This window comes from Camellia sinensis, chromosome 3, assembly GCF_055761805.1.
Source record: "Camellia sinensis isolate YWXY chromosome 3, ASM5576180v1, whole genome shotgun sequence".
Taxonomy (NCBI): Eukaryota; Viridiplantae; Streptophyta; class Magnoliopsida; order Ericales; family Theaceae; genus Camellia; species Camellia sinensis.
Genome location: NC_138963.1, coordinates 37958850 through 37986538, shown reverse-complemented (window position 1 = coordinate 37986538; position 27689 = coordinate 37958850). Strand labels below are relative to the sequence as shown.

Sequence of the window (27689 nt, the reverse complement as noted above, 5' to 3'; positions counted from 1 at the left end):
AAAAAAAAAAAAAATCAGTTTCCCTACATATAAATGTACCCTGTATATAAACCTTTAGTAGCAAATACAATATTCACTACAGATTACAAAAACACTCGACAGCAGGTCCAGATTTTGACATTTTGTCATACATATCAAAACAACAACAACAAATTTTAGGACCCAAAAAAAAGAGAGCAGAAGAAACCTAAAAATATAAGCCCCCATCAAATCTGAGGCTGGCATTTTCCCCCAACTAGAAGTGCCTTTATCATGGCATCAGTCATTCCATCCGCATAAGGGAACATATGCCCAGAACCCTGAAGTTCATGATACTCAATCCATGGGAGTCGTTGGACAATGTAACGCTGCAATGTGACGGGCAAAACACGATCCTCATCTCCATGCCATAGTTGGATTGAACCTTCATTGTTTGGAAACGGGTTTTCCAAATCCATAGGCTCGAATTCCCAAGTTCCAAAGGCATATATTAAGTCACGGTGTAGGGACTCAAATTCTCCTTGCGGCCTTATCTGTGCCTGAGACCCAGTAAAGATAACATATACAAAATGAAACCTAGGTTAATTATCCATTAAGCATATTAGAATTAGCTAATAATAACAAGAAAATGTCTTAATACCCGCCATCGATAAATCAGAAGCAGATCTATAATCTAAACATGCCAATTTCACTCTTCTTCAGTAAGAATTTTTAATCAGTGATGAAATACTGGTCACAGCTCACAAATCAAGTTTACAAAATAGAGCTACAGCTAATTCAAGACATTATTAAACCGGGGAAACCAAAGAGTCTGGCCAAATTAACGCTATGTTTGGATTGAGTGATTTGGAGAGAAAAGAAAAGAAATGGAGAGATATGCATTTCTTTTACTTGTTTGGATAACCTAAGTGGAGAGAAATGGAAAGAAATTGAGAGAAACTCATTTCTCTTATAAGCCTCATTTTCAATCTTCTCAAAAGTGGAGAGATTGGAAGAGAAAAGAAATTACTATTTTCATAATACCAATTTTGTTCCTATAAAAATAAAAGAAATAAAATGCTTGAAAATATAAAAAGGTTATTTTGGTAATATAATATAAAATAATTTCTTTTCTTTTCTCTTAATGAAATCTAACCAAACAAGAATGAGAGAAATCATAATCATTTCTTTTATTTTATTTCTTCCTCATCCAAACAAAAATGAGAGAAATTACAATCATTTCTTTTCTTTTATTTTCTCTTATTACTTAAGTAATCATTTCTTTTCTTTTCTCTCCTAGGTTCCCAAACACAGTGTAAGGTTCCTCTGCTATGAAATTCAATTTTTCAAACCAAACTAAGCCTTGTCTCCCAATATAGGGTCGGCCACATGAATTATTTTATGCTCAGTTTAGTCAGAAGTTGACCACTTTCTACTAGTGTCACTTCTCATCATCATTGACTAACCTGCTCTCCCTGCTTGAGAAACAATGGGATCAATATACAAACCAAATCACAATCTCTCATTTCTTTTGCTTTTTGGATAAAATAATAAATTTTGTTAAGATCAAAGATAGTCTTAACAAAATTTGATTGTTTACACTAAATCACAATCTCTCATTCCGCTTTAAAGAGCCTTAAAGGAAAAGATATATTGACAACTTCAATTACAACTTGGAAGGTAACTTTACACCCTTGGACTTGTTTTTTTCTCTTGGCAGACAATGTTGGGTGTCTTGTAAATCTACTCTCAAGTTGCTCTGTCAATAATCTCAACCATCGCCTGTAACTAGGTAGAACAAATCTAAAACTACAAAAATCTCTTGTTCACTACAAGAATAGATAGTAACTATTGCTATAATCATGTGACTTGTAATTGTTACAGTTACAATGTAGAATGAAGGAATTTAGGGTTGGAATTTAGGAGGAGGAAGAAGAAGAAGAAGAAAGAGAAATTTTATATATATTGAATAATCATAATACCTCAACTTTACATCAGTCAAATTTGTATACAAACCCTAACATAGCAATATGACCATCGTACTCTCAACTTAAGTAAATATTAACAAAAGAACAAAATAACAAAATAAGTATTCTAACACTCTCCCTCCAGTTAAAGCATAGAGATCGAACATGCCTAATTTGACGAATAAACAATGAAACGAAGGCCGAGCCAAAGGCTTGGTTAGAACATCACCCAATTGATCTTCAGAACGAACATAAAGAGTCACAAGTTGTTTGCGGAGTAAGAGATCACGAATAAAATGGCAATCAATTTCGATATGTTTGGTGCGTTCATGAAACACAGGATTATTCACTTTGCTTGGTTCTATTTTTCTAAAAACATTTTTTAAAAAATTCTTCTTTCTTGTTTTTATTGAATTTTTTTAATATTTTAACAATTTTTTTTTATACTTTTCAAACATACCTAACATAAATACCTAAAAAGTAAAAAAATTGTGAAAAAAACCTTTTAAAAATTCACTAAATACCAAAAATATGAGAATTTAGTACATTTTTTATATTTTTATGTATTTATTAATTTTTAAAAATATTTTTTCACATATTTTTTACTTTTTAGATACATCTAAATAAGGTGCATTTAAAAAAGTAAAAAAAATGTTTAAAATTTTAAAAATATTTACTAAAAACAAAAAAATACGAAAACCAAAAAACTCAATTTTCAAAAAACTTAATCCAAAAAACTCAAATCAAACACACTGATTGGTAATGAAGATAGCAACCTGATTATCATAAGATATGGTCATAGGAGTAGGAACAGAAAAGCTAAAATCTTGGAGAAGAGACTGAATCCAAAGCATCTCAGAAGTAGTATGAGTCATGGCACGATACTCAGCCTCGACACTAGAATGAGCAACAACGGTTTGTTTCTTGCTACGCCAAGTAACAAGATTACCACCAACAAAAGTACAATAGCCCGAGGTGGAACGACGGTTAGTCTTATTACCAGCCCAATCAACATCACTGAAGCCAATAACAGACAAAGAGAAAGCGGGCGATAAAGCAAACCCCGACCTATTTAAGTATTGCAAGATACGACACATAGGCACAAAATGGAATTGACGGGCAGCATGCATAAATTGACTGACCACACCCACGACATAGGTAATATCGGGACAAGTGACAATGAGATATATTAACTTCCCAACCAACCGATGATAACGACCAATATCGAGAAATAAGTTGCCAGTGTCACCATCAAGCTTGACACTAGAATCCATGGGAGTATCACTAGGGCGAGTGCCTAAGAGGTCAGTCCTAGTAAGAAGATCAAGAACATACTTCCGTTGAGAAAGGAACAAGCCTTGAGAAGAGTGGCTGATCGGACAGCTGTCAATAAAACTCACCAAAACGACGTCGTTTTGGTGAGTTTTTTCAAAAAAAAAAAAAAAAATTCAGATTTAGGGATTTGAAAACAATGAAGGTTCCTGTGGAAATGAAAATCTGAAATTAGAGAGAGAGAGAGAGAGAGAGAGAGAGAGAGAGAAGGGCTGAGAGTTTCGGACGGCCGACTCGCCACCGTTGCCGCTGCCGCTGCCACACCGCTGGGTCACCATACTCCAACAGATTGAAAGAAAAAACCACAGGTTCGTTCATCCTCTAAACTTCAAATATTAGGGCTTTGATTCCAAAAATTAGGGAAAAAAGAAAAAAATATGTTCTTACGGTTTTGATTTGAGAATTTTTACATGATATATTTCAAATCTATGCTTAGAGTAGCCGAACTGTAGATGATTGGAATCATCAAAGAAATTTATAAATATATATATATATACATCTGTGTGTAATGGGCCTAAAATGGCCATTTAATCTGTGTAATTTAAATTATATGACACACAGAAATGTAGTGTTTAAATTCCAAACATGGGCATCTGTGTGTAATTTAAAATGACCCTCTATTTGTATAATTTAATCTGTGTGTAATTTAAATATAGTATTTCTCTGGTTGATCATAAAATGGGCATTTTCAGTTTGGAATACAGAGGAATGTAAGAGAATGATATATGTAATTAAGTTTGTTTTCTTTGGCATTGATGAATGTCTATGCATAAATGCTCAGTATTAAGTTTGTTTTCTTTGGCATTAATGAATGTCTATGCATAAATGCTCAGTATAGTTTCTTCCATACTATTCCTTTAGATAACAGTATGTAACAGAATGATATAGTTTTTTCCATACTCACAATGATATATGAAATACACATCTTGCCCTTTAGATACTCAGAATGTTTTTCAATTGTCAGTTTCCTTCCAAGATTTTAACTCTCTCAGCTACCTCTTCCATAAGAAAAAAACCTCCCTTGTATCCTGTACTATCAATTCTTCATTAGGTTCTTCTCAATAAGATTAGTTTCATACACAGCTTTTGCTTAGCCCACTGAAGAAACATCCTGCACTGTCATCTACTCTGGTAACTTCAGATACTCATTCAAGAATCACACTAGGGAGATTTCTCCTATGCTTGTGTTTTACATGAAATGCATGTTTGATCGCACTATAGCAATATTGTTGCTTAGTTAGGTAAGTTGTATGAAGATTGGCTGAGTGCTTCCCTTAGTTCTTATGGGTGTGTTAAAATACCATTAAATTTGCTGCAAAACAGTAATGCACATTTTCAACAAGTACTAATATAGTTGCTCTCACAATTTCCCCTTTGTTTTCAATTTTATTGCTGCTTAAATTTCCCAAGGATTTTGAGTCCATAAACTGTTGGAAGGGCATTCTTTCTTGTAAATGCTTATTGCTTTATGTATAAATAATTGAAGAAGTTTTTTATTCTTTTTTCTTTTTTCTTTTTTCAATTTTCTTTTCCATTTCCCCCCCTCTACAAACCCAATATCGTAAGTATTGTTCCACACCCAAATATAAAATAAAATTAAAGATGAAAACAAGTAAAGGTAATGGACAGATTAAACATTGCAAAAGCCTATTGCTTGCTACACTAACAAAGGTAGATTGATAGTTACAAAATTACACTTAGGAAGAATAATTGTCAGAAGCACAAATCCTGAAGAGAACGCCATCTTCTACTAATTGGTAGTTCAATCTGTTGGTATTTTTTATGCAGATAAACAAATGGCTTCATCTTCCACTAATAATACGAACTTAAGATTAAAGCCAAGGTTTTGTAATTGTGGAAGAACAGCTTCCGTGCGTATTGTACGAACCAATGCAAATGGAAATAAAGGACGTGTCTATTTTGTTTGCCCAAGAAAATATGTAAGTACCTGTTATATAAATGAATCTGTTACTTTTTACAAATTTCATTTGTCCTTTATTGATTAACTGATTCCTGTCCATTGTAGGCTACGAACGACCACTGCAATTACTTCAGGTGGTTCGCAGACGACGACGACGACGACGACGACATTACCGCATCAACTTCAACCAATGCTGGACCTCGGACAGATTCAACAACAGAAGAAATTAATGTTCTGAGGAGAAGGGTTGGTGAGCATGATAGAAGGCTTCAAAAGATGGAGAAGATGTTCAAGGCAATGACTTATGTCATTGTATTTTGTGTATTTTTGTACTTTATCATGTAAATGACTCAGTTGTTAGGTTTTCGAAGATGCTATAAATGTAATCTACTTTTCTACTTGTTTTGTAATATTTTTTTTTTGGTGCTTAAAAATGTGATGGCTTGCAAAAACAAGTGTATAACCGGTTTGTTTGAGATGAAATGTGTTGAATGAACAGCTTGTGAAATCTATTGAGTTATGTTGGTTGCTTAACAGTGTGTATTATATGTGATGGTTTGAAAAAAATAGGTACATTGATTAACAGTGTGTTGAATGAACAGGTACTTAACAGTGTATTTTTTTGGACAATGGTTGAACATGTTGAATGGTTGAACATGTTGAATTGAAATGTGTTCAATGAACAGGTTGAAGGAAATCAGTTATTTCTGTGTACATCACTACACTAAAATTCTGATTGGTACATATGCAATTGTTGCATGTTTGCACAGTTTATAGGTCAAAATGTTGAATAAATTAAAGGTGCTTTGGTTTGTGATTGAAAACTCTTCAAACAGGATTGAAAGTGTATCTGAAGTTAGAATGGTTCACTCTGCTTCTGGTTTGTGATTGAAACAGGATTCAAATAGGTTTGTGATTGAAAACTCTTCAAACAGGATTCACTCTGCTTCTGGTTTCTTTCCATCTATTAGAATGGTTCTTGAAAGTGTAGGTTCTATAAGATGGTGCTGTTGTAGTAATGCTCATGGTTAGTAATGATAGTAGGAATATCAGGTTTGCCTACAAAGATCAAGATGAGTTTTGCTGATTAAGTTTGTGGTAATAAGTTTCCACACCCAAGGTATGCTGCTATTGTGCCCTTACATCAGCAGCTGCAGCTGATGCATGCTGCCATAGGGCATATCATTTTTCAGCCAACCACACCCAACATACTGCACCCAAGGAATGCTGCCATAGAATGCCACTAAAACAAAAACCAACAACAGGTCAGTGTGCTATTCCACACTTACACATTATCATGTGCCCAAGACAGGTACTTCACAATTTGCATGAGGCAACAGTAAGCAGAGTGAATTCATTATTCCACCTTTCCTAGAATGCTGCCACCAGGAACAACCTTACACCAGTGGCTGTTGAATCCATGCTGTTTGTATATTTCATATATATGCATAACTAAGATATATGCATAACAAAAATGAAACTGGTATTGTGTTTGTTTTCTTCAATGACACCAGATTCAATAAGATTCTCTTCAATGACAGCTGAAAGCTATACTTCGCTTATAATTTTCAGATAGAACTTTTGTGTAATAAATAGTTGCTAATGAGAAATATATCAACAGATTACATATGCTGCTGCTCAACACAGGTTCTCTGTCCATCCAGAAGCTAATATCTATGTTTATCAATTTATCACATGCTAAAAGCCAAACACAGTACCAGCATCTTTATCTTAGTTATGCATATATATGAAGCTCATTCGCCTAATTCCTAATTTCTAACACAGTACGAGCATCCTTATCTTAGTTAGGTATGAAGCTCATTCTCCAAAGTTTCAGCAACATTTGAACAGAAATTTCAACAAAAATAAAGCAAAAACTAATCAAAAGTTCATCAACATTTGAACAAAAATTTTAGCAACAATTTAAACCAAATTTCAGCAACATTTCAGGGATGGTATCAGTAATTTTTTAGCAACAGTTTGATGAAAGGTTTTGAATATTACATATCCAACAAAATTCCCTTCACAAAAATTCCGAAAACAAAATAACGCTAAGATGTTCGCTTGTGATCGACATCCCCATGCCCACGGCCACAGCCATGACCACGACCATATAGTACCTACAAAAAACAAGATATTAATATTACATCAAAGGAACCATAAAATAAAATGGAACTTTAAATGAATTAATGACAAAATCAAAGAGGAAAGGTGAAAACTAAATTACTTCACTACATGCAGGACTATTTGAAGCTTGCGAGTGATAACTACTTGCATTGTTAAGAAATGCTTGATAGGTTCCATGGACGGAACACATCGATGGCATTGAAAAATGCATATTGTGATGAAGAAAACTTGGCTGCAACAATAACAAACACATATCAATCTAAAATGATAATAGTCACCTACAATTCCGTACTAAAACTTTTTATTAAACTAACTTACATCATAGGCGGGATACATAAATTGAGACGAAGAAGCTCTAACTTGAGGAACACTCGGTGAGAATGGAGGAAGTTGAGGAACACTTGAAAATAAAGGAGCCGACTGAGGAATTAAGGGAGGTGCTTCAGGAGCACTTGCCGAAAATAAGGGAGGAGTTTGAGGAGTAACAGACATGGAAGTTTAAGAAGCATTATGTGAACTTGTTTTATTTTTCTTTGCCAACGCAAGCTCCAAACCACCTTTTGTTTGCCTTCGTCCCTTGCTAGTGCACTCTCTTCTCTTGAGTCCTTTTGCTTGAACTACATTTTTTTCCGCTACACCATCTACTTCAAAGCTTTGGGGGCATGTATCTGGGGGGCTTTCTTGTTGAATTGTATCTGAACAAGGCATATTGAATTTTGCGCTTAACACGGTTTCAATGTTTGCAATTAATTCATCCGCTTTCTCTACCGTCAAATTATATGTTTCCTCACTTTCAGAAGCTCTACACGCTACTGCTCTGAATATTGCCATCAATGACCTATAGCATGAAGTTTGATGCAATCTTACATCAACCTGAATATCATGTCCACACCTATCTTTCACATTTTCAGATCTTGCTTTTTTAGTCCATCTCTTCAGAATATATTGTGAAGGAATCTCTTTGAATTTGAGTCTTTCTCTAAGGATCTTCAAACAATGACTACACAAAATGCCCTTCATTTCAAACTTCCTACAATTGCAAGTGACCGAATCATCACACTCCTGCCTCACCTTCCTCACCTTTATACCATCACCATCAAGAACCGTATAGACGGTACTGTCACCATCATTTTCAATTTCTTCAATGTTTACTTCAAGGGACTTGACATACTCATCCTGAAATTCTTCAAAAATTCTATTTGTGTAAACATCTGCGGCTTGCTCCATAATCTTCACTTTAATGTTCACCCTTGGCAACTTTTGGCATAGAGCATATTCGGCTTGTAACTCTTTGTACCTCTTCTCAGAAAGAACTCGATCAAAATGCATGATAAATTGCATTAAGTTATGATCAGACTGAATGAAATCCTTCAAGAAAGCATTAAAGGATTCACTAAGTTGGGTGCTACTCATGCCCGCACCCCATGCATTTCTAACATATGGCCAACCCCATTTTTCCTTGACCCCAAATGTTAACTTCAACCAATGATTATCTCTTACTTCATACTTGTCAAGCATTTCCTTCCATTTTAAGGTAAACTCTTCCTCATCCTCAATGTCGTACATAAACGTGGATAAAACACTCTTCATCCCCTTATCCTTCACCGTATTATCCTTGAAGATAGAATTTGCATGCCTTAATGCATTTTGCATCAAATGCCAAGTGCAAAGGCGATGGGTTGTGTTAGGCATGACAATAGGTATGGCCTTAGCCATTGCAGCATCCTGATCCGTAAAAATTGTTTTTGGAGCCTTACTTGACATTGCCTCCAAGAATCTTCTAAAAAGCCATACAAAAGAATCGGCGGTCTCATCATACATCAAAGCTGCACCAAATATCACAGTTTCCCTATGATGGTTAAATCCAACAAAAGACGCAAATGGTCTATGTGCACTATTTAACTTGTAAGTAGTGTCGAAAGTCACAACATCACCAAATTGCCCATAATCCATGATCATCTGAGCATCGGCCCAAAATATGTTTGTAATCTGCTCCTTGTTATCTAATTGGACCGAGTAAAAAAAAGATGGATTCTCCAATGATTTGTCACGAAAATATTGCAAAATGCTACCTGCCTCCCCATATGCTAAACTGTTTTGTCTCTTCATTCTCAAATAATTTTTTTGATCCAGTTTTGTGAACCCAAGCGACTCCCTTCCACCAACTTCATTACCCATGAGCTCAAATGCAGCATTAAGACGGATTCCAAATTTTTCGGCTAAATCTATTTCGGTTGCTTGTGATTCAGATATCTTCCTTTGGGATGGTAACATATGCGTACATTCTGCTGGTACAAAGATATGATTATGTTGTTCAACAAAATCACTAACAAAAAATTTCTGAATATTCCTATCCCACTTAATGACAACTCGGGCTTGACAACTAGTCCTCACTTCCTGCCTAGGATTTTTTGTTAATGGATCTCGCTTGTCGATAACCCGAAATCCCTCCTTATTAGAAACAAATTGCCTTGAAGTGATTTGCCCGTCTTTGCTCTTGTTTACATAACCCCTTCTAATACTAAAGCCCAACCTTCCTCCATAAGTATTGTAGAAATCATATGCTTCTTGTTCTGTATCAAATGTCATACGAACTCTAGGCTTCCAATCACACTCGCCCCCGTCATTCTCATGATTGTTAGGTTCCATATCAATGTGCCAAGTCATTTAAAAAATAAAGAAGTGCTCAATATTAGCATAAAAACTGTAAATTATGTTTGCAAAATAATACATACTGAATAAGATAATCAACAAATAACAAACTGAATAATACAAACTAAATTATGGTCTTTGTTATGTATCACAGTGTGGTTTTAAGATGTTCACTATAGCAGGTATTCATTGTTAAATTCATAATTTATATAAAATGGTCTTTAAGATAATACTGTAATTTATACAAAATGGTCTTCAAGATAATACTATAGGATTTTAAGATGGTCTTTATAGCAGGTTTTAAGAATTTAAAAATTTATATAAAATGGTCTTTCAGATAATACTGTAAGATGTTCACACTGTAATTTATACAAAATAATACAAACTAAATTCAGAATTCATAGCAGGTTTTAAGATGGTCTTTGTTATGTATCATAGTGGGTAATGTGAGACAAACAGAATTTATATAAAAGAACTTCATACAAAGTGATATGGCATCTTTACACTCATTCATTGGAAATCAAAGATCAAAGAGCCAATCACTTTGATTCATATTTGAAAATATGCCACTAACACACAACATCCTGTTTCGATTTTCAATACAAAAGTTCTGCATAATTAGCATTTTCCATTAATTTGGTTCTTCTCCTTTCTGTTTCTGTTTGTTACTTATTATAGTACAATGTACAAGATAGGGACTCAATCTTCACGAAACACCTAAACGCACTGTTATTACATACCCAACCCAACTAAAGCTAATCAATTTAACAGAAACAGACCCAATTACTCAATACAAATAAGCAATTAGACAAACCATAAAAAACAAATTTACATTTTATCAGTTAGTTCAGATTGAGTGATTTGGTGAGAAGTGATAAAACAAAATAAGCTGCTTTTGTTTGGTTCATGACCAGCTCATTGAAATTCATCTGGGATTGATTTAGAAGAGACCCAAAAAAACAAAATCGACGGGACCCTATCTAACTCTTGTATGGAAGAACTATACCTATCATAACTGGACGGGACCAAAAAAAACTATAACAGTTATAAATAATGCTCAGTTCTTACATTTCAACATAATCGACGGGACCAAAAAAAACATATATTTCAACATTGTATGTAAGAACTATACCTATATACGTTTCAATCGGTTGGAGCAGGGGCGAAGGCCACAGCGGTGGCAGGACAGTGGCGACGGCACGACGGCGGTGACAGCGGGGCGACGGGATGCAGGTATCGGCCTCTCTAACTCTTCTTCGATCTCTTGTTTCGCTTCTTTTCTTCCCGTCGTCTGTATAGTTCTTCATCTTCATCTGGGGGGAATTTTGAAATCCTTGAAATCTGAAATTTTTTTTTTTTGTTGAAAAAACTCATCAAAACGACGTCGTTTTGGTAAGTTTTATTGACAGCCGTCCGATCAGCCACTCTAGGAGATCACTCTAGAGGATTAACTCTAGAGGATCCGGATGCCGGTGTAGGGACTCAAATTCTCCTTGCGGCCTTTTCTGTGCCTGAGACCCAGTAAAGATAACATATACAAAATGAAACCTAGGTTAATTATCCATTAAGCATATTAGAATTAGCTAATAATAACAAGAAAATGTCTTAATACCTGCCATCGATAAATCAGAAGCAGATCTATAATCTAAACATGCCAATTTCACTCTTCTTCAGTAAGAATTTTTAATCAGTGATGAAATACTGGTCACAGCTCACAAATCAAGTTTACAAAATAGAGCTACAGCTAATTCAAGACATTATTAAACTGGGGAAACCAAAGAGTCTGGCCAAATTAACGCTATGTTTGGATTGAGTGATTTGGAGAGAAAAGAAAAGAAATGGAGAGATATGCATTTCTTTTACTTGTTTGGATAACCTAAGTGGAGAGAAATGGAAAGAAATTGAGAGAAACTCATTTCTCTTATAAGCCTCATTTTCAATCTTCTCAAAAGTGGAGAGATTGGAAGAGAAAAGAAATTACTATTTTCATAATACCAATTTTGTCCCTATAAAAATAAAAGAAATAAAATGCTTGAAAATATAAAAAGGTTATTTTGGTAATATAATATAAAATAATTTCTTTTCTTTTCTCTTAATGAAATCTAACCAAACAAGAATGAGAGAAATCATAATCATTTCTTTTATTTTATTTCTTCCTCATCCAAACAAAAATGAGAGAAATTACAATCATTTCTTTTCTTTTATTTTCTCTTATTACTTAAGTAATCATTTCTTTTCTTTTCTCTCCTAGGTTCCCAAACACAGTGTAAGGTTCCTCTGCTATGAAATTCAATTTTTCAAACCAAACTAAGCCTTGTCTCCCAATATAGGGTCGGCCACATGAATTATTTTATGCTCAGTTTAGTCAGAAGTTGACCACTTTCTACTGGTGTCACTTCTCATCATCATTGACTAACCTGCTCTCCCTGCTTGAGAAACAATGGGATCAATATACAAACCAAATCACAATCTCTCATTTCTTTTGCTTTTTGGATAAAATAATAAATTTTGTTAAGATCAAAGATAGTCTTAACAAAATTTGATTGTTTACACTAAATCACAATCTCTCATTCCGCTTTAAAGAGCCTTAAAGGAAAAGATATATTGACAACTTCAATTACAACTTGGAAGGTAACTTTACACCCTTGGACTTGTTTTTTTCTCTTGGCAGACAATGTTGGGTGTCTTGTAAATCTACTCTCAAGTTGCTCTGTCAATAATCTCAACCATCGCCTGTAACTAGGTAGAACAAATCTAAAACTACAAAAATCTCTTGTTCACTACAAGAATAGATAGTAACTATTGCTATAATCATGTGACTTGTAATTGTTACAGTTACAATGTAGAATGAAGGAATTTAGGGTTGGAATTTAGGAGGAGGAAGAAGAAGAAGAAGAAAGAGAAATTTTATATATATTGAATAATCATAATACCTCAACTTTACATCAGTCAAATTTGTATACAAACCCTAACATAGCAATATGACCATCGTACTCTCAACTTAAGTAAATATTAACAAAAGAACAAAATAACAAAATAAGTATTCTAACACTCTCCCTCCAGTTAAAGCATAGAGATCGAACATGCCTAATTTGACGAATAAACAATGAAACGAAGGCCGAGCCAAAGGCTTGGTTAGAACATCACCCAATTGATCTTCAGAACGAACATAAAGAGTCACAAGTTGTTTGCGGAGTAAGAGATCACGAATAAAATGGCAATCAATTTCGATATGTTTGGTGCGTTCATGAAACACAGGATTATTCACTTTGCTTGGTTCTATTTTTCTAAAAACATTTTTTAAAAAATTCTTCTTTCTTGTTTTTATTGAATTTTTTTAATATTTTAACAATTTTTTTTTATACTTTTCAAACATACCTAACATAAATACCTAAAAAGTAAAAAAATTGTGAAAAAAACCTTTTAAAAATTCACTAAATACCAAAAATATGAGAATTTAGTACATTTTTTATATTTTTATGTATTTATTAATTTTTAAAAATATTTTTTCACATATTTTTTACTTTTTAGATACATCTAAATAAGGTGCATTTAAAAAAGTAAAAAAAATGTTTAAAATTTTAAAAATATTTACTAAAAACAAAAAAATACGAAAACCAAAAAACTCAATTTTCAAAAAACTTAATCCAAAAAACTCAAATCAAACACACTGATTGGTAATGAAGATAGCAACCTGATTATCATAAGATATGGTCATAGGAGTAGGAACAGAAAAGCTAAAATCTTGGAGAAGAGACTGAATCCAAAGCATCTCAGAAGTAGTATGAGTCATGGCACGATACTCAGCCTCGACACTAGAATGAGCAACAACGGTTTGTTTCTTGCTACGCCAAGTAACAAGATTACCACCAACAAAAGTACAATAGCCCGAGGTGGAACGACGGTTAGTCTTATTACCAGCCCAATCAACATCACTGAAGCCAATAACAGACAAAGAGAAAGCGGGCGATAAAGCAAACCCCGACCTATTTAAGTATTGCAAGATACGACACATAGGCACAAAATGGAATTGACGGGCAGCATGCATAAATTGACTGACCACACCCACGACATAGGTAATATCGGGACAAGTGACAATGAGATATATTAACTTCCCAACGAACCGATAATAACGACCAATATCGAGAAATAAGTTGTCAGTGTCACCATCAAGCTTGACACTAGAATCCATGGGAGTATCACTAGGGCGAGTGCCTAAGAGGTCAGTCCTAGTAAGAAGATCAAGAACATACTTCCGTTGAGAAAGGAACAAGCCTTAAGAAGAGAAGGCAACTTCAATTCCAAGAAAATATCGAAGATGACCCAAGTTTTTGGTGTGAAATTGTTGTCCCAAATACTGCTTCAAATCAGCAATACCATTGGAGTCACTCCCTGAAATGATGATGTCATCCATGTAGCCAATAAGAACAATACTCCCAGTAGATGAGTGGTGAACAAAAACAGAGTGATCAAAGGTGGAACGGTGAAATCCATAGGCAAGCACAACAGCACTAAAACGATTAAACCAGGCACATGGGGGACTACTTAAGACCATACAAGGCCTTCCACAATCTACAAACAAGATGCTTTTGGCTGGGAACAACATAGCCAAGGGGCTAATCCATATAGACCTCCTCTTGGAGATCACCATGGAGAAAGGTATTCTTGACATCAAGTTGATATAAAGGCTGAGACTGATTGACTGCAACAGAGAGAAGAATCCGAGCAGAATTAAGACAAGCCACAAGAGAGAAGGTCTCCACGTAATCAACACTATAGGTCTGGATGTAGCCTTTAGCTACCAGGTGAGCCTTAAGCCGCTCAATAATGCCATCAAGAAGATACTTAACAGTATAAATCCAACGACAACCCACAATACATTTGCCAAACGGTAGAGAGGTAAGTTCCCACATTTGATTCTGATGAAGAGCATGCATTTCCTTATCCATGGCATACTTCCAACCAGAGATGGACATAGCCTATTGATAGGTGTGGAGAATGGAAATACTAGACAAGCTACAAGCAAAAGGTGAAGACCAAGAGAGAGGTGATCATAAGAAATGAAATGAGCAATACGATGTTGAGTGCAAGTTTGTGTACCTTTGCGGAGTGCAATAGGAAGGTCATCTGATGGTAAATCAGCAGGTGGAACAGGGGCCTCAGTTGAAGAAGATGAACTGGTCGGGCCATAAGACACAATGAGACGAGCTTGAGACCGTTGATAAACCTCCAAAGGAGGGGTAGAAGCGAGAGAATATAGGAATGGATATAGAAAGAGCATAAGAGGGAAGAGTAGGGGTGAGAAAGGCTGGCTCCCCCTCATGAGAAGAAAGAAGATCAAGAGATAACTATTGCCTATAGGAAGAACAAAAAATGAGTAGACTTAAAAAATGTAACATCAACACTGACAAAGTAGCGACGTGACTTAAGATGATAACATCAATACCCTTTCTGAGTGCGAGAATAACCTAAGAACACACACTTGCGTGCTCGAGGAGATAACTTATCCAAACTAGGGTCAAGAACATGGACAAAGGCCACACAACCAAAAATGCGAGAAGGCAAGGGAAAATGAGACGGTGTGGGATATAACAGAGAATAGGGAGATGTGTGTACAACACTAGAGGGCATGCGATTAATAAGAAAACAAGCGGTGAGAACTGCATCGCCCCAAAACTGTTTGGGGACATGCATATTAAACATCAAGGTGTGAACAACATTTAACAAATGGCGGTGTTTCCGCTCTGCAACACCATTTTGAGGGGATGTATGAGAACAACTAGTTTGATGGATAATACCATGAGTATCACAAAAAGTAGTTAAAATAGACTGCGCATAATCTAAGGCATCATCGATTGAAATATCTTAACACGTTTTCCAAACTGAGTAAAGATTTCATTATAAAACTTAGGGATGATGGAAGGCAAATCAGATCTTTGTTTCATTAAAAACAACCAAGTCATCCGAGAGTAATCATCCATAAAAATAACAAAATAAAAGAACCCATTAACAGTGGGAGTTCTTGAAGGAACCCAAATATATGTATGGACAAGAGCAAACGACTCAGACACACGACTAACACTACAACTAGGAAAAGAACTACGGTGATGCTTCTCAAATTGACAAGCTTCACACTCAATCTGAGAAACATGACTCAAGCTCGGAACAACTAACGTGAGCTTGGTCAATGAGGGATGACCCAAGCAAAAATGCCACTGAAGAGGAGATACACTAGCACTCAACACAGCAGATGGAGAATGAGGAGAGGTCTTAGTGTCCAAAAAGTATAAGCTATCATTCTCATGCCCTGAACTAATCATCATCTTGGTCTGGCGGTCCTGCAAAACACAGGAAGTAAGAGAAAACGTTATCGAACAATAGAGAGCTTAAGTCAAGTGGCTAATAGAAAGCAAATTAAATGAAAATTTAGGAACATAAATACCAGAAGGTAAGGAAATGGATGCAGTGGGATGGAGTGGACCTTGACCACAGATAGGCCGAGAAGATCCATCAGCAAGTATAATGGTATAATCAACAGGTCTAAGAGTATCAAAAAGAGAGGAATTACTATAGACATGGAAACTAGCACTAGAGTCTAGGAGCCAAGACTGAGGGAACTTAGCCACACATGCAATATTACCTGAACTAGCCATGGTAGTAGTAGAGGATGAAGGTAGACTAGGCCGGAGAGACTGGACAAGAGCAGTAAGCTCACTAATCTAAGTAGTGAGTGTCTCATGAGAATTAGCTGGAAAAGCATTCGAGCGAGTGGACAACAAGGAGGACTTTGAGGATGGGACATCCATAACCTGATGGACATGATCAGGTTTACTATACTTCTGCCAACACCAAGGTTCAGTATGACCTTAGGAACCACAATGAGTACACTTGCGATCACCACGTGCACGAGAACCAGGTCTACTACTACTACTACCACGAAAACCACCACGTGAGCTACCATTACGAGAACTACCTTCATAAGAACCCTGCGAACCAGAATAAGAGCCTCAGGAACCAGATGAACCGTGAAAACCCCCACGAGTAGAAACCAATGCAGAAGATGATAAAGTAGAGGACCCAGAAGTGGATTGTGCTTGTCTCAATGAAGAGCGTTACAGCCGAGAATAGGCATTGGCAGCTGAAGATAGAGTCTTGCTGGCAAGAATCTAATCCTTAAACCCTCACAACTCAGGATCTAAGCCAGAAAGTAAAGAAGCCATCATAAACTCCTCCCAATGTTGCTTCTACTTGTTCACATCAGTAGTGAAAGGTCGATACTACAGTAACTGATCCCGTAAAGTCTTGAGACTACTATAATAATCAGGGAGAAATAGGCCAGATTGACGCATAGCAAAAATCTATTCATATAACTCATAGACCCGAGAGACATTACTTTGATTTGAAAAAGACTCAGAAAGGGAGTCCAAAATGTCTTTAGAGGTATCACAAAATTCCATAATAGAAGCAACATGTGGTTTCAGACTGTGCCAAATCCAACCCATAACACAGGAATCCTCACTACACCAATCATCATAAGCTTTATCATCAGTAGGAGAAGGGGGTTCGCTAATGAAGCGGGACTTCTTCTTACTATGTAAGAAAATTTTGACGGTGTGGGGCCAAGTCAAATAATTGGCACCATTCAATTTCTTGATAGTGATAGATTTAGGCATGTCATCATCCTTACCCATAGTTATAGCCTTAGCCTCAATCTCAACCATTATGATCAATCATATTAAATTATCAACATGAGCATGAAAGGGACAAAATACTTGCAAACAGCCAATACCCACAACAACCAACACCAACAATCACCAATATAGACACAGAAGTAGCTCAAAAAATAAAAATTCATAGCAAAAATAGGCAAGAATGAGGAGAACACAGGTTTGCCAAGCAAATTGGGACCCAAATTAGACCAACACACAAACTCAACAGCAGAAATCAAGAAATAGAGGACAAATATCCCTTGCTAGAAGGATTTCAGTCCTTATATAGGAACCTTCAATAGGTAGAATTGAAGAAAACAGTGTTGTTGGACGATAAATAGGCAATAATCGAACAAAACATCAACCCAACAGTAACAAAACCAAAATAAGATCAAGGACCCCTAGGGATGGGATTTTCGGCTCCTAGGGTAGTGATTCCAATAAGAAAAAACAGCAAAAAGTAGTCCCAAGAGCAAATTTGAAAAACAGTCCCAAAAAACATAAAATACTTTCAAAAATCGAAAACTCACATCAGGGATGATCAAAATATTCCACAAAAACTACCATAAATCTCAGGAGGCAATTTCGAATCTAGGGGTGAAGGACCTGTCCGTACAGTGCTTATGTCATGCTGATGTCATCATACGGTTGATTGCATCAGCACGTCTCGATTACCTCAAATCGATCTACAGAGTCTGTAGAAACTTTTTTTTTTTATAAAGAATAGGTTTCTCTGATACCAAGTTAGAATGTGAAATGAAGACCTTTAGGGTTGGGATTTAGGAGAAAGAAGACGAAGAATAAGAAGAAAGAGAAATTTTATATATATTGAATAACCACACTACCTCAACTTTACATCAGTCATATATATATATACAAACCCTAACATAGCAATATGACTATTGTACTCTCAACTTAAGTAAATATTAACAAAAAAACAAAATAAGCATTCTAGCAGTTACAATCTCACAACAATACTAATAAGAGGTATCATCAGATTCTTCCCACCTTCAACCTAAAAAATAACAAATAAATATAAAAAGTAAAAGAATTAAAATAAGTAACAACCCAAACTGTGGTCATCTTTTCTCCGGATGAAATTACAGTAGAATGTTGACAATATTTGTTTTTGACCAGTGATTAATACTTGAATTCAGTAGGGACCTTGAAACTGAAGAATGGACTTAGACTAGAAGAATTACTGATCAAAGGCAAAATAGAAGTTCATTATGTTGCATTCTTCAACTTCAGCTTTCACCTGAACATCAATTTACTTATGAAAACTATTAGTATGTTGCATTCTAACAAGCCTAATCACCAATACCATGTAGACAAGCAACGATATTTGAGTACATGCTCTATGAATCAACACTATTATAAATAGTCAAGGAGTCGAAGCAAAACCCATGACAATTATCAAGAAGTCAAATCCTCATGTGTTGATCACCCTCGTGAATGTGTACTTTTATGAGGGAGTGACTGTTTGGAAGTTAGGATCTGCCTGCTCTGGTACCATGTTAAATACCCATCTCATCTAAAAGATCAGAGGTGTCACTTCTTGTCAAAACTAAGCCAGTAATAACCCAATTCCAAGTTGGCATATCGCGCTGGAAGGCTAAGCTCTGAACATTCAATCTATGGGATGAATTTATATGCAGTTCAAGTAAAATCCTTCGCAATAACATCTATGCAACATAAATAAAAATGGACAAACTAAGGAGGCTTTCTATTTATGCATGAAATCGCACAGCTACTATCATCATAGGAAATACTAAAATCACATATACAAAAAAAATTTAGCTGAAAATGTTCTTCAATCCTTCCACAACCATGTGCTACCAATTAGGCAGAACCCTTCTTTATACATCTTAAATACGTCCGGAAATCAAGCGATAGTTTATCAGTCTTATGGTAGCCAAATTTGAAAGAAATTAAGATAAAAAGTATATACACTCACAAGAATACAAACAATAGGTGATTGGCTTAAAGTTTATCCATCGGAAAGAATGTATCCTATACACATATTTTTTCTAGAGTGACATGTCCCTTCAGGGACATCTGGTAAAATTGGCACGACACATATTTTTGGTATTAAATTGATTGATGCTGCTAAGGGAAGTAAACAGGGTTCAAAACTAACTTTTTGGCATTTTGCAGGAAAAAGCTGTCAAACTGTGTTCTGACAGCTGGCCCCGAGCTTTTAACATTGCACCAAGTAATGGCCTTACAACATAATTTCAATTTTAGTAAGAGAAAATAAGCACAAATGGATTTTCATAATAAACACCCCGTATCCCTTTCTCGAAAGAAGCCTAGGCAAAAGTTCTATGTCTTTGGGAGAACGAACAGCATCGTTGTGAGCTATTAACTAAAACAAGGAAACCATGTTTGAGCGTTCCACCAGTAGCTAAGCCATGGAATGTAGTGAACAATACGAAGCGTCCACTGGTCCTAAGGCAACTATTGGTAATAGGCTTCTTTAGATAAATTTATGGGAAAACCAGGCGCCCAATAGTTGACAGTCGGAGCTATAAGCGTTGCTTCTGCCAGCTTGTTAGCATTTCATGTAAACCACTTGAGACAGAAAAAAACAAGGACACAGAAATAGTAATGCACAGACAGAAACATGTTGACAAAAACCAAAGAAGGTTGTTTCTCTTTCCTCCAACATAACAAAGACAGTACCAGATTTGTTGAATTCACCCATGTGTGAAAGGGGTGATCATCCAAGTCAAGATTGGTTGGCAACAATAGGAAGGCAACCAACCAAAGTCCACATTGGCGGCCACCAACCATCTTCAAGAGTCAAGAATAGAGGCTGCCCAAAGGCTCTCCCACCTACTCCCTCACCTATAAATGGAGGTTGAGAGGAGAGAGCAAAATGTGAGCAAACCGTGAGACAACAAAGAGAGTGAGAGATGTGAGGCGGAGAGACCGTCTCTCTCGGTGTGAGCGAGGGAGACGGGTGAGTGTGTGAGTGAGGAGAGTGTGAGCTCCTCCTCTATTGTAATCTCTCTGTAATATCTCCATTGTTATAGTGATAACTGGCTACTCTCCCGTGGATGTAGGCATTGAGGCCGAACCACGTTAAATATTGTGTCTCCTTGAGTGTGGGTGTGTTTCTCTGCTTGCAATGATTTCTATAAGGTCTTGGGCGGGATCTCCGATCCCAACACTATTAACTAAAACAAGGAAACCATGTTTGAGCGTTCCACCAGTAGCTAAGCCATGGAATGTAGTGAACAATACGAAGCGTCCACTGGTCCTAAGGCAACTATTGGTAATAGGCTTCTTTAGATAAATTTATGGGAAAACCAGGCCACCAATAGTTGACAGTCGGAGCTATAAGCGTTGCTCCTGCCAGCTTGTTAGCATTTCATGTAAACCACTTGAGACAGAAAAAAGCAAGGACACAGAAATAGTAATGCACAGACAGAAACATGTTGACAAAAACCAAAGAAGGTTGTTTCTCTTTCCTCCAACATAACAAAGACAGTACCAGTCTAAGAAGCACGCACACTTCTAAGAAGGTAACGTGCCATGTCCAACTCTGACACGACACTTGTCAGACACTTCCCAACACTAATCACACATGGAACATATTACAAGTTTGAATAAAATAATTTAGAATCCAACAAGAAAATAAAAATGTAAATGTATACTTGTTTCTCCTCCTTTAGATTTCAAAAATTATTAACTCCGACTTAAATATTCACATATATGACATACAATAATTATTTATCCTTATATCACATATAATGAATATATAAAATTATATATTTGGCATGTGTTCCCCACGTATTGCGTCTTCTATTTTTTGAAAATTCCTGTGTTGTTGTATTCGTGTCATGTTACATGTCTGTGTCAATATAATAGTTTAAAAAAGCAAAGACAATGCATTATGTCATTCCAGTTATTAAACAATCTATCTCCCTCCCTTACTCTTAAATATAACTTAATTAAACAATACCTGTGAGGAATGTACTTGAGGCATGTCCAAATCACCTGCCCGCCCAAGGAAAAGCCAACAAGATAGAATTTGGATCCTAGCCCCAACTGATCAGCAAGCTCCTCTATATCCAAAGCCAAACTCTTCATTGTTTGTTTTGGATTAGGATCACTTTCTCCGTAACTAGGTCTGTCAAATGACACATTGTAGACCCCTAAACCTTTACTAACATCCTGTGAAAATCAACCATGAATCAAGCAATACTAAAATAAATTTGATTAAAATGAAGATCCACAACAAAACGAAAACAACAGAGGCAAAATAAATAGTATCATTACAGGAGATATTCTTATGGCAACTATAGCATCATGTTTGCAGGAGGCGAAGCCATGGATATACACTATTTTATAATTGGCTTTATCTATTGGGACACCATATTCTCTGTAGGACAAATGCCTTCCATCACTAAGTTTTATCCTAGGTGCTGTAACAGGAGGACCATCTGCAGAGCCACATATCCTGGGTGGAGGTGGGCGTGTTGCCTGATAAGCCCATGCCATAAACCCTATAAAGCACGGATACTTCAAATAGGGTGACATATCCGTATCGTATCCGTATCGGATACCGATACTTCTTGGATATTCACGGATACGTATCGGATACTAATTAAAAGTATTGGATACTTCTTAATTATTTTTTTTATTAATTTTGGTGTATCGGATACTCCAAGTCATATTTACTTGTTTTATGGAATTAGAATTGTAACATTTCTTACATAGTAATATAATATAATATAATTGCAAATATTTTTCTAATACTTTGTTAAGTTCTTCGATAAGAAGAGCATAGAGAGTTAAATAATAAAATTTATCAAATTGATGTATCCTAATTATTTCATGCATGTCCCCTATAACTACATAGAATGTAAGAATTAACAAGAGAATATAATAATGGTAAAATTAAATATCAATAAATAAATAAACAAGTAAACTTGAATACAATATTTTTCACTAGTGTCAAAGGAAAAAGCATAGGGACAAGTTGTGAATTATTCTATTATTGTAATATATATATATATATATATATTAAACTTGATATTGAAATGAAATATTTGCAAGATCTATTAAAAACTTAAAAAGTAAATAAGCTACTAGCTTAAATTAATACAAAATTCTTAAAGGTTAGTATTTTGCATTATAAAATTACATTGTGGTTTCTCAACGTTCTTTAGCTTGTGTAACTCACTATTAATAATTTTAAAAAATATATTTTTCACCAACGTATCCTAGCCGTATCGGTATCCTATTTTTTTAAGTTTTGTCATATCGCCGTATCCGTATCGTGTCGTATCCGTATCTCGTATCTCGTATCCGTATCTGTGTTTCCTAGCATAAACCACACACCCCTAGTATTTTCTTAAACATCCCTGAAAACATGAAGAAATGATTAGATTAGAATACAGTCGACAAAGTTGCAAGAGAAAAAAAAAACAATTGCATAGTAAATTTTGGAAACAAAAGCTATTATAACAAAGTTCACAAACAAGTTACAAGAAATGAGATGACAGGTCAAGCACTCATCAAGATGTTTTATGACACATCCAAAACCAATTTTAAAAAGAACTAAGTTTAGGGATTTTATCATGAATATTGTTAAGCAAACAAAACCTTTCCAGCTCAGTTTGTGCTGCACACCCCCATTGGAGTGTGCATGATTTGCACCTCCCTCAGTTATGATGTGATGTGGCTGAAGTTATGACAACAACCACATCGAATCATAAAGTTTTGAATCAGTGAATTATTGGAGTTAAAACACAATATGGTTGGGTCATAACTTCAAGCACACTACGTGCATTTCATGTCCAAAACTCAACACTTTGCATTGTAACCGAGGGGGTGCTTATCATTTTCCTTCTGTTATTAACACTAATATGTATACAAATTCACATGTAGCCAATGGTTTAAAGGATCAATTCAAATCAAAAGTCAACCCTGTCATGAACCAATCTCCTTTTAAATCACCAGTTAAGAAGGTGATCACTGTGTATAATCCTTCACAAAATATAAAATAATCTCCAGGTCAAAGAGATACATACAATCCCAGAGTTACATAAAAAATAAAATTGTATCAAAATCACTAAGGAGAACACAAGAACATCCATAAAGTGAACGACACCCTATTTTTCAAGCCCTTACTTATTTGTTCCAAAGTGCTAACATGTTAGTTACTACCCATAGGCTTTAGTATAAGTAATTGTTAAAGAACAACCAAGACCCATGTGATAGTTCACTGTATATTTCAAATGGTAGTTGAAAATGAAGAAAACCCACCAGAAGGAAGTTGAAAAGGTGTGGTCTGCTTTGGTCTTCTGGTGTGAGCCTTAGCTGATGCTGCTGATATCTTCCTGCTCACACCTGCTGCCATCTTTCTTCTTCTTGTGTGTCTACCACTTTTCTAAGATCCTGAAAGAAAGAATGAATACCCACTACAGGTTTGATCCAAAAACACTCAGAGAAATATCAGATACACAGAGAGGGAGAGAAAGAGAGTTGAGATCTGGACTGGATGTACAGGTCAAAGAGACTTGGCGGTTTGTTTACTATACTTGGGTAGTTTTGAAAATTTGACTTCCTTTTTAATATTTTTATAAAAATATATGTAAAAAATTAAAGAAACAATTAATTTTTTATAATGATTTTTTACCTTTTTTTTTTAACTAAAATTAAAAGTTCTCAAAATAGCCTTACATGCTCTGTTTGGTTTACAGGAAAACTTTGACAAGAATTGAGATGATTATGAAGTTGAATTTATTTTTTAAATTAAAAATAATCTCCCTTAAGATTTGTGGAACAATCTTATGTGTAAAATAGAAAAATTTAAGTCAAGTTCAAACAAAATAGGAATATTGTTTACTGAAATTTAATTACTAAAATTCGGTTTAAAATCTTTGATGATCAAGTCGAGTACATGACACTTTGTGCTTAGATTAGCCCGCCGCAGTAGTGCTCACGGAATGAAGGCATCTATATCCTATAATACAATGATCAAAATTGCAGGATTGAAGTAGCACTGCAATCAATCTGCTGAGCAAACCAAAAACCTTAATTATAAACTTTGTTTTCTCTCTAAAACTAGTATATAGAAGAATGCAAGAAGGAAGAGCAGTGAAAATCGAATAAAAAAAGTTCTAGAAGAAGGCTGCCTTTAAATAGGCAATAAGAGACCTGTTCAAAAAATTCAACCTTGTACAACGATGGGTAAAAGTTTCCATTGGTGACTTACGCTGTGTTTGGCTTGAGTGATTTGGAGAGAAAATAAAAGAAATGGAGAGATATGTATTTCTTTTACTTATTTGGATAACCTAAGTAGAGAGAAATGGAAATAAATGGAGAGAATTGAGAGAAACTCATTTCTCTTATAAGCCTCCTTTTCAATCTTCCCAAAAGTGGAGAGATTGGGAGAGAAAAGAAAGGGAAATTCTATTTCCATACACCAAATTATCTGTGTGTACATCTTTTCTCAATCCACACATTTAGTAATTTGATTTTTACTTCTTTATCTCAGTCCACACACTTCACATTCCAAATAAACCCTCACCTTCTTTGTGCACATCCTCTCCTTCCATCCTTTCTCACTCCAAAAACCTTAATCCTAACGACACCAGTTACCGATGACGGCGGCAATGACGACATCAACCACCGCCCCTTCCCACCCTCTCAACCAATAGAACATATGCACATTCAGATGTTGGTGCCTTTTCCAGATCCACGTCCTAACAGACAAAATGCACCCAATTTAGATTTGTAGTAGGAAGAAGATGAAGCAATTCAAACACAGGTGCAGCATTTACAAAATACCTTTGGCCTAGAAATGGGTGCAGCTACCCTACTGAACTTGATCTGATGCAATGCTTCTTCAACAGCTTTACTTTCACCAATAAATTTTGGGTGTGAAGTACATAGTCCATCTAGAATGCAAAATTAGATAAATTGCAGTGGTATACAGATCATGATCATTCTAGAAAAATATGGAAATGTGCATTTACAAATTCATAAACATTGAGAATTTAAATATTTAGAAACACATGTACAACAGATGAGTTCAAATATTTAGATGCATGGTCACAACTCTGAGGATGAGGTTGGGCATGGGGGGCGATGGCTGGCAGTGGAGTGGCTGGTGAGATAGTAGTAGATGAGATGTGTATGGAGAAATTGTGAGATGTGTGGGTGAGATGGTAATTTTGTTAAAGGATAAAATTGTGATTCTGAAAAAATTCATTAAGTGTGTGGAATAAGAAAACTTGGTGTGTGGAAATAGAATTTCCCGAAAAGAAACCATTATTTTCATAATACCAATTTTGTTCCTAAAAAAATAAAAGAAATAAAATGATTAAAAATATAAAAAGGTTATTTTGGTAATATAACATAAAGTAATTTCTTTTCTTTTCTCTTAATGAAATCTAACCAAACAAGAATGAGAGAAATCACAATCATTTCTTTTCTTTTCTTTTCTCTTATAACTTAAGTAATTCTTTCTTTTCTCTTATAACTTAAGTAATCATTTCTTTTCTTTTCTCTCCTAGGTTCCCAAACATAGTGTTATTGTTTGAAACAGAACAATCACTTCTGTTTAGAAAGGAAAAAGAAAAGAAATCTGGAGGGAAATTTGAAAATTAGTTAATTAATTTAAAAGAAAAATAAGTAAATAAAATTTTTTTCATAGAAAATATATATTTTGATGACCCAACTCACAACCACGGCCTAGCCCGGGCAGGCACACGTGTGTGGTTAACCACACTCGGTTAGGTCCTTCCTCTCCACCAAATTTGGAAGCCCCAAGGGCCAAAGCCTTTCTACAAACTTGGACTATATAAGTCCTTTCATATTCCTTATTTCTTAGTTGGGACAAGAGAATTGCAATTAATGAAGAAACCCACCATCATGATCCATTTCCAAATGTCAAAGTGTCAATTTTTCGTTCACTCGGAAATGATTTTCACCAACCAAATGCATAATCTTTATCTCCACATGGTAATGAACAACTTTACCTCTTGGATCAACCAAAAATATGAAGTGGGTCTCACTTTTATCTCCAAATTTGGCTCAAATTCATTGTTAATAAACCATATTTTTCAACACACGATGTGGCAACAGCACTGACAACAACCACTGCTTAGGACAACCCTTGCATTCTCTCAATTTCGGGCACATGATCATCCTGTGACTAGAAGTTTGAAAGATGATTTGGGAAGTTTGGCTGGGTTTTATCAATGGCAATCCAATGTTTTATCAGCAGCACAAAGAGCAGAATGGCTTATTTATTTATTTGGCATACTCTTCTTCAGTTTTTGAGTTTAATATGAACATAATTCATTTAAAAAAATTTATGAATGTAAGTTTTAATTTTTTTATGATATAGGGAAAGACTAAACCATTGGTTTTGTTGATTAAAAATGCCTGTGATTTACACTTCGTTTAGTTTGAGTGATTTGGAGAGAAAATAAGTGAAATTAAGATAAATAAATTCTAACCACTTGTTTGGATTATCAAATAGGAGAGAAATGAAGAAAAATAGGAAGAAATTAAGAAAAACACATTTATTTCATAATTCCTATTTCGAATCTCTCCAAAAATGGAGAGACTGTGAGAGAAATTATAATATCAAAATTGCCCTTTTATATATAAAACAAATAAAATGACTAATACTCGTAAAAGATTAATTTAGTAATATAATATTGTATCATTTCTTTCTTTCTTTTTTCTTTTCTTTTCTTTTTATGTAGCTTAACCAAACAAAAGAAGAGATAAATCAGAATCGTTTATTTTCTTTAGGAAATTCTATTTACACAACATAAATCCTTTCAGTACACACCATTTAACCATTAAATTTATATGGTAATAATACTTTCAAGTAAAATGACTATTAAGAACAATATGGGTGCATATGTACTCATTAGTAATTGACATATGAAGATATAAATATCTCTCTTTACACACCATCACCTATACACTATATCTTTTGGAACAAATCTCTCTTCCAACACTGTTCGTCTTCACCATTATAATCTAACG

At 35.2% G+C, this 27689-nt stretch overlaps 1 long non-coding RNA gene and 1 pseudogene across 2 annotated transcripts; one reads left to right on the top strand and one right to left on the bottom strand.

Annotated features, from left to right (window-relative positions):
* Window positions 1-24: 24 nt before the first annotated feature.
* Window positions 25-24039, bottom strand: LOC145822470 (uncharacterized; annotated as a pseudogene). Its single transcript, XR_014363774.1, has 9 exons — window positions 23946-24039; window positions 23019-23041; window positions 21954-22196; window positions 21637-21848; window position 21216; window positions 20856-21030; window positions 7221-7241; window positions 6103-6124; window positions 25-555 (listed from the first exon to the last, which is right to left on the bottom strand). The product of XR_014363774.1 is annotated as an uncharacterized LOC145822470 (transcript).
* Window positions 5049-5706, top strand: LOC145822471 (uncharacterized). Its single transcript, XR_014363775.1, has 2 exons — window positions 5049-5197; window positions 5284-5706. It is a non-coding gene; the product is annotated as an uncharacterized LOC145822471 (long non-coding RNA).
* Window positions 24040-27689: the final 3650 nt, after the last annotated feature.